Genomic DNA, 8,473 nt, shown 5'->3' with positions numbered 1-8,473 from the left:
CCAAGCATCATTGATGTAAAACCTCCTCTCATCTTGCCGCCAATTGAATAGGGCTGCTGTAGACTTTTTGTTCAGAGGGGGGTCCAAGGTGTTACAGGGGCACTGGCCCCTGTTGGAACCCCCCCAAAACTGCCCCAGATAGTCATAGATGATCATTTAGCACAGTTATCTTCCACACCTTACCTGATGTGAAATGACTCAACTTTTATTTCAGTGTACACAGCTCTGCCCTTCCCTGGTGGCTCAACAAACAGAATCAAACCCAAGAAAGGCAGTAAAAGATGCTTTTTACTCAAAATGCTCACCAGGCCTGCATAACTAATGAGGAGGCTACGTTAAAAACATAATACTTTATATTTCACTGGCAAATTAAATGTCATAAAATTGCAAAACTAGAAAAGTATTCAACTCAATAGATTTGTTTTGGAAGTGTTTTGTTTTAACATTGAAGTGGTGACAGAAAGAGAAGCTGGAAGGCAGGTGAAGTTCTGCACACCCTTCAAACTCAGTGATTAGCTTCCTCTGGTAGCAGTGCAGCCTTCTCTTTGATAGAAACTTGTTGGTTGTTGGCGCCACAGAAGGGGGCAGAGTGACCTCTGCTGGTTGAGCTTCTACATAGCAAGAAGGCCGATAAATATGTTACAAAACTAAAATATGAATGAAATAATAGAAACTTAAATAAATAGGCTAACTGCTATCCTAAGCTACATGTAACATTAGTTCACTTAATCTGAAGTTAAAGGTCAGCAATAGTCTTACAAATGTTTCTCCTTAACAGGCAGAGTTATTATTTTATCAGTTCAATGGACTCAAGAACATTACCGTTAATGTTACTGTTCAGATAGTCGACTCTTCTGGGCTGTTTCAGGGGATGATTTATTTCACCCTCTCTTTATCTTTCATTATTTGCAGGGCACAACGGGCTCCATTCCATACAGTTTCTGTGTCCTTACTGACCGTTCCAAGTTAAAATGAAGATAATGACTTTTTTCAAAGCTGACTTGGCTCAGAAGTGGCGCCTTCCTCGTGCTTCCTCTTACAGACCATGCAGGAATTGATCTTCCAGGATATTGGAAACTTAACTTCTCTTTTCTGCAACAAGCCTCCTTTTGTTCGGGCATTAGGGAAATTATTAATAACTTTAAAACCAGAAATGATGTCTCCTCTATTTCTAAAAGTTTAAAATTTAAAGTTTTCAATTAAGTTTGGCAAACAATATTCAAAATCTAAAATGACAAGGACTTATATAAATAAATAATAAAAAATATAAATAAATCATATTTTGAACATTCCAGTTCCTGTGATGAAAATAAAATAAAATTGCAGTCTTTATAAGAAGAGCTGAATAAGCAAGGAAAAGGCAGAAGGGGCATTTTTCAGATCGAGGGCAAAAATGGCTGGGAAAAAAAAAAGTGGAGAAACTAAGAAGATTTCTTTCATTCTGCTGAGAAAAACAATCTCACGTTCAATCTCTGATTTTACGCCTCCTCTTTTGACCCTCTCTCTTGCTGCTCCTTCTTTGATAAAGTTTGTCCATTTATTCCTAAAATAAGTGGGGGAAGTCTTGGAAGTCCTTTAACGATCAGTGAACTGGATGCTGTTATCAAAAGAAAATGTCCGTCCAATAAGAGACCCCAGTCCTGATGGGTCATCACAGAACTTTCTGGAAGGACGTTAAAGATATGATCATGGCTGTTTTAGGCCTCATTGCCCTAATAAGCCAAACAAAGACAGTCTGGATTTAGATAAATGGCGTCTGATATCTTTGTTAAATTCAAAGACTTAAACCCTGTCTGAATGAAATCCTACACCAACTCCGTCTGGCCTCATGAAGGACAGACATGTAAGTAATAAGATATGTTAGATTATTCAGCAGTATATCCCCATTCTTATTTTTAATTGCTGCTGAGCTCATTAACCTGTGCACTTTATATTGCACAAATTCTGAAAGAACTGGAGGAAGTATTCTCTAAGGCATCTGGTCTTCAGGTGAACCAGAGTAACTGTGAGGTTCTGATAAAACATCCATGAGTTGTTATCAACAGTCGTACCCACTAACTTCTCTCCCAAAAAGAAAAAGAAGGTGTTTCCTTGTTGGACCTCAACATCCCATGCAGGCTGCTGTGGTCAAAGGCAGAACATTTCACCGCATGTTGACCTGAAGACACGGAAAGCCACTGACTCAACATGAACACATGAAGCTGCTCTGAAGAACGCTTTCAAACTGCCAACCAGATGTTCAGGATCAATTGGATCACGCAGTGTTTGTCGAAGGTTTAATATTCCTAATTTGTTTTTGGAAAGGCGTGGCCGGCCACAGTTTCTGTTATCTTAGAATTATAAATGTACCAAACTCCAGTTTCCACAAACGAGCTCCTGAAGCTGAGAGAACGGCTGTTAAATTTCTCTCCACACTGATGAAGATTACAGAACAACCAGAATGTGTTACTGAGAAACAGTCCAGGTTCATAAGAGTGAATCGATGAGGCTGTGCTGGTTGGTCAAGACCTTCTACCGATAGAGGTTAATTCTGGGAAAATGAGGATCTTGTCTGTAATAAAGGTTTTTGGTTTTAAAAAGCTCCAAAGGATCTCTTATTATTGAGATTTCCGCTCTCACTAGCTGGGAAAGATCTTTTTCATTGTTTGTGTAATCATCTCCCTCCCTCCAAACACATTTAGAGGAGTTCATATAAACTGTCCCTGTAATAATAAACACATTTAAAACAGATGTGTCCCCTTTAGGTTCTTTCTGTAAACTAGAAAGGAGACGAGGTCCTGTTTCTACATCATGACACTGACTCACAGCCCGTCAGTGATTCTCTAATATAAGGTGTGCTGTTGGTAAGTTTCACGTCCTTAAGGCTTCAGAGAACTCACACTTTTCAAAATTATAATATCAAACCAAAACTCTATTAAACCTCTTTATAATAATCTCTCAGTAAAAGGTTTATATATATTAATTTATTTCTTTTTATTTGATCTGTCTTTGTGAATAAAGTTTATTTAAAAAGAGAAAAAAAACTCCTCGTGACGGCGTCACGTGAGCGCATCGTGACGTGGCATCAGCTGACTGCGGTCAACAGAGAGACAAGTCCTGGTCCTGGTCCTGATCGTGGTCGTAGTGAATCCTCCTCCGGCTCGAGTCCAACATGGCGAGTCAGTCTCAGGGCATCCAGCAGCTGCTGCAGGCGGAGAAGAGGGCGGCCGAGAAGGTGGCCGAGGCCCGCAAACGTGAGTAGGAAGGCGGCCTGCCAGCCCGCGGCGGCCCGCTAACTGTTAGCGGGTTAAAACGGTGAAAAATGAGTCTGTGAGGAAGGAAAGATAAAGACCAGCATGCAGGAGCAGGTGGCAGGACCCTGCAGGACCCTGCAGGACCTGTAGACATGAGGAGAAACCCCGGCGGGCTGCTGACAGCCTGGGTACATAGAGAAATCTGTCGGTTTAGAGATTTTTCGCTCCCGGTTTCATTTTAAATCAACTCAGAAACAAACAGGAGATCATTTTACAATCATCACCTTCCTCTTTTCAGTTCGGCCTACAGCAGCTTCTCCTACCCTCACGGTAATTTGGTATAATGCGGGGTTTTGTTCTGCTCCTCCCCACCGTCTGTCAGCTCAAATCAATTATAAATAAACCTATTAAACCGCGATAGTTTATGAATTAAATATGCGCCGGATTAAAGGTTGTGTCCTGTACTTTAAATACTAAACGTCCAAGGTCAGATACTATACGAGTGTCTGCATGTCAGGAGGGGTATTTAATAAAAGTGGCGGAAATCTGAAGGAGGTTTGGTTGATTTGTCTAGTTTAACAAACCCCATGTTGTGACTAAAACATCTTAAAACCTGGAAATGATTTCATCTCCAGTGATGTAATATTAACGCTAACACGCTGCTTTACATGTGTTACTGTGAATTTAGGTGCTTTTATTCATGTAATTCAGTAGTTTTTTGTTCTTTTCTGCTGAAATAATAAAACCTTTTAGTTATTATGAATATTCAGTGTATTTTCGGTCACTTCCTGCTGATGGGTGTGAGTCAGCCGCTGAGCATCATGGGAGGTCTTGTGATAAAGAGTCATGTAGACCGATGTGGATCAGAGAGCCTCCTGTAGTGGACCCCTGTACCTGAGCCGGTCTCGGGGAGCAGAACCCGACCTGTTTCGCCTTCACGGCTGCTCTGCATCAGTGTGTCAACTCTAAATACCAAACTCTTATTGTCAGAGTCGACTAATCTGTTAATTAGTTATTTGATTAGTCACGATTATTTTGTCACCACTAACTCTAATTAAACCATTTAACTGATTAAATATCTTTCAAGTCAATTGCTGACACGCAACATGAAGTGACCGAGGTTTACCGGCGTCGGCGCCAGCGGGAAACCAGCCGGCTCCTCCCCCTAATGTTCACTGCCGGCCTGTTTTTGACTGAAGCCGCATCAGGCAGCACAGGCTGCTGCTCAGGTCTCTTATTTGTCGTTTCCTGGCTTGAACAGGAAGTTGTTTCACTCCGCCATCTCGCCATCATCCGTCCCAGAGCTCTTACTCGCGCTCCGGGGATCGAGGATACACCAGCGCGTCCTTCGTGGAGGTCTTTTACAGACAGACACGCCCCCTAACGGTCAGCTGTTATGTTGATTGGACGCTGCAGCTGATCGGACTGACTGACTCACTCAGGTCAAGGCTCAGCGTTAAACAGCGGGTTTGAAACTTACTGGCCCGAAGACAAGTTTTACTGGCCCCCGGCCATCGGGCCCCCGTTATTGTTGAGCCCTGCAAGTGTTTCACTGCAAAGTCTTCTGTTTGAGTTGTTTTATGATTCACTTTCTTGTTAAAATCTGAGTTCATTTTAGGTCTGAACAACAAAAGCTCCACACGTACCAGCTGTGATCAGCTGATCACAGCTGGATCCGCTTCACGTGCCGTGACGTGTCAGAGGACGCTTCATGTCTCTGGAAACATGTTTCCTCGTCCCTTCTCTCCTGGCTTGCTATCGTCTCTCCATGAATCCCGGTGGGCGGGACTAAGATCCAAGGAAAAGACGCAAGTGAGAAAACGTGGATGCAATTTGGAGACTTGAGAAGCACCAGAGAGCAGATGAACCAGGCAGGAAGTCAGACACAGAACGGCAGTGAGAATCTGGTCGATTTTCAAAATAAAACACCGTGTGCAGACTCCTGATCGTACATCAAGAATAAACTCAGTTTAAACAGACAAACAGGAAACAGTTTAACCACGTAGCTACTGAACCATGGCAGAAGCTCAAAGGTCAGGACAACTGAACAAGTCAGCAAAATCAGACGGGCAGAACGCTCTTATTCTGAAATGCTCAGCCTGCAGAGGGCGCAGCGAGCTCACAGATGGTGTCTGCTAACACGCTAACACTCCGCTGCTGAAACACGCCGGAGAAAACCGCCGCACAGCCGCTGCCTGTGTCGGTTTGCTCGGCGCCATCATCCCGCGTCCTTCTTCAGTTTGGTTTGTTGTTGTAAACAACGCTGCGATTGGTTAACAGGTCTGTCACACAAGGACGACAACAGATTGAATCTGTAACGGCACGACTGTTTAAAACGGGTCAGACGTTTAATTAAGCTACATTTTAATCACCGCCGTCACGATTAGGTAATGGCGTTCTTTCTAATCGCAGTTTTGATTGGAAAACGATTAATCGTTCAGTTTTAAAGTCGCCAAGCTGGTTTTAACTTTGACACTTTAGCTGTTTAACCGTATAAAACAAAGGCAGGTTCTGTGACCACGTTACACCGACGATGTCACGAGAAACCAGCGGCGTCCCGTCACACGTCTGTTCTGTGTTTTTCCAAAGTGCTCACAGGTTCTATAAGTGGAGAACGATCTGTGGGCCGCATGTTCCTCGATTTAAAGTGTTAGAGCGGTGCCAGTTGCAGTGGTCCGAGGAACTTGGACCAGGGCGCGCTGTGTGGGCGGGACCACAGCTGGCTCCGCTAACCTCGCGCCGCTTGTGGAGCTTCTCAACCACAAAAAGCAGATTTTCAATGCGCCATCAAGTTTGGTAAAACTGCCGATATTCAAGTTCTCCAGCTGATTTCTGCCTCAAAACCTCTCAGAAGCGTATTTAGTGATACAGCGAGCAGAAGTGTTCGTCTCTTTCTCCGCTTCTTCTTCGTGAGTATCTTACAATGAAGCAGACAGCGGAGGCGACGCTGCCCTCAGCACTTCCTGTGCTGCGCTGCAGTTAGAAATGTTGCCGTCTGTCAGTGTTTCTCCTGGGACGGAGGTGAAGCGCCGTGTGTCCGAGTATTAAAACCCAAAGCGTCTCGGCAGCATCGCTCTGGTGTCCCTGAGCATGCGATGCTTCAAACTGCAGTGTTTTCCCAGTTTAACGTCCGCTTTAGATGAATGCTTTGGTGTTGGTCGGGGGGTTTGGGACTCCTCCGCCGAGAATATTTTATGTTTTCCAATGAAATATATGTAATTTCACAACATCATATTGGGCCGTTATTTTCACCATCTCTCTGAACAAATAGTTGGAAAAGCTAAACAGCCAAAGATCAGTCTGCTGGAGGAACTCCAACCTTTAGATCTGGAGAAAAAAGCTGGGCAGCAGCTGGGAAACGACAGACTTTTCTTGGTCTTGAGAAGCCGACACGCTGTAACAGACACCGTACATTTACTGCCAGAATATTTTCCTCCGCTCGCGTTCAGCGTCACTTCCTGCCGCTCGGACAATCAAACGCTCGCTACGCACCTCCTGATTCAGAGTGACGCTGCTGTTAAATCATGTGTCACGTGTGTTCTGCATAGAACGAGGAGAGGAAGCGAGCCGAGCGTTGAGGGCTGCCGCGCTCCCACAGCGTGCGAATGAAAACATTTGTAGCGCATAGTTTAATGATTGTGGGAAATTTCTATTTATTCAGCAGCGGCGCACAGAGGAAACACCTCTCTGTAATAAACGGCCTCTCTGTAATGAAGCGTCGACAATTAAATTTCACGCCGATGACGTGGTCGATTCTGCCGACTAATCGTTGCAGCCGTACTGTAAACAGATGACCTTCATCAGACGCGTCCTGTTCAAAACCTTTCACAGTTAATGAGGAACACTGAGCTCTTTCTGTCCGGCCTGAACAAACTGGAGTTTCTATAAGAACAGCGACTTTAGCAGAACCTGACGGGAGCTGAGCTTGACTGCGGCAGAAAAGGTCATTGAAACTGCAACATTCGAGAAATAAATTCCTTCATTTTACAAAAAATGTTTTTCTCTTGCTTGAGCTGTTTTTTGTGGAAAAGGCCCTAAACGGGAGATGGAAACACTTTCTCTGAATCAGTTCTGACGTCGCGAACTTGTAACTCACGACCGATCAGCTGTTTCTGCTGTCGGCGTCTCGCCCGGCTGTGCAGAGTTCTGCACGCCTGCAGAGAAGTTCCTGCAGCTCGTTTGTGCTGAGAACAGAGGTGGATGCAGATCTGGGCAGGAAGCCTTCATCAGCTGTTCTGCTGAGTGATGCGTTCGCTCTGCACGCCGAGTTATCGCCGCATGTTTCTGCTCAGTGTCGAGAACACTTTGAATCATTTATCCCCACAGAGGAAATTAGAGTGTTTAAAAGCATGATCTGGCAGAACACCGGATATTCCCATGGCGTGCGGAGACGTGGCTGGCAGCAGTTTGCCCGCTTGAAACGCATTCCTGAGGACCCTCTCTGTTTCTCTCAGATCAGCGGCCCTCAGGTTCCTGCGTCTGGTTCTGTTTCTGGTTTAGACCCAGACGTCTTGTTTATGACAGCCACGTGTAACGTCAACTAACGTAACGACAGTTCATTCGCTCCAAACCAGCTGATGGAAACGCACAGATTTCAGTTTCTTTTAACTTCTTTTTAGCGACATTTCAAAACTACGCTCAAAATTCACAGGACAGTTCGATGGAAACATGGCGCCTCAAAATAAAGACTGAACCAGGAAATGATTTACCTTCATCACACCCAGCTGTCACTTCTCTCTCATTCTCTCTCTCTCTCGCTCTTTCTCTCTCTCTCTCGCTCTTTCTCTCTCTCTCTCGCTCTTTCTCTCTCTCTCTCGCTCTTTCTCTCTCTCGCTCTTTCTCTCTCGCTCTTTCTCTCTCTCTCTCGCTCTTTCTCTCTCGCTCTCGCTCTTTCTCTCTCTTTCTCGCGCTCTCTCGCTCTTTTTCGCTCTCTCGCTCTTTTTCGCTCGCGCTCTCTCGCTCTCTCTCTCGCTCTCTCTCTCGCTCTCTCTCTCGCGCTCTCTCTCTCGCTCTCTCTCTCGCGCTCTCTCTCGCGCTCTCTCTCGCGCTCTCTCTCTCGCGCTCTCTCTCGCGCTCTCTCTCTCGCGCTCTCTCTCTCGCGCTCTCTCTCTCGCGCTCTCTCTCTCGCGCTCTCTCTCGCGCTCTCTCTCGCGCTCTCTCTCGCGCTCTCTCTCGCTCTCTCTCTCTCGCTCTCTCTCTCGCTCTCTCTCTCGCGCTCTCTCTCTCTCGCTCTCTCTCTC

The sequence above is a fragment of the Micropterus dolomieu genome, linkage group LG13 (assembly GCF_021292245.1).
Source record: "Micropterus dolomieu isolate WLL.071019.BEF.003 ecotype Adirondacks linkage group LG13, ASM2129224v1, whole genome shotgun sequence".
Taxonomy (NCBI): Eukaryota; Metazoa; Chordata; class Actinopteri; order Centrarchiformes; family Centrarchidae; genus Micropterus; species Micropterus dolomieu.
The sequence above is the reverse complement of the archived record's forward strand: the minus strand, read 5'-3'. Positions refer to the sequence as shown.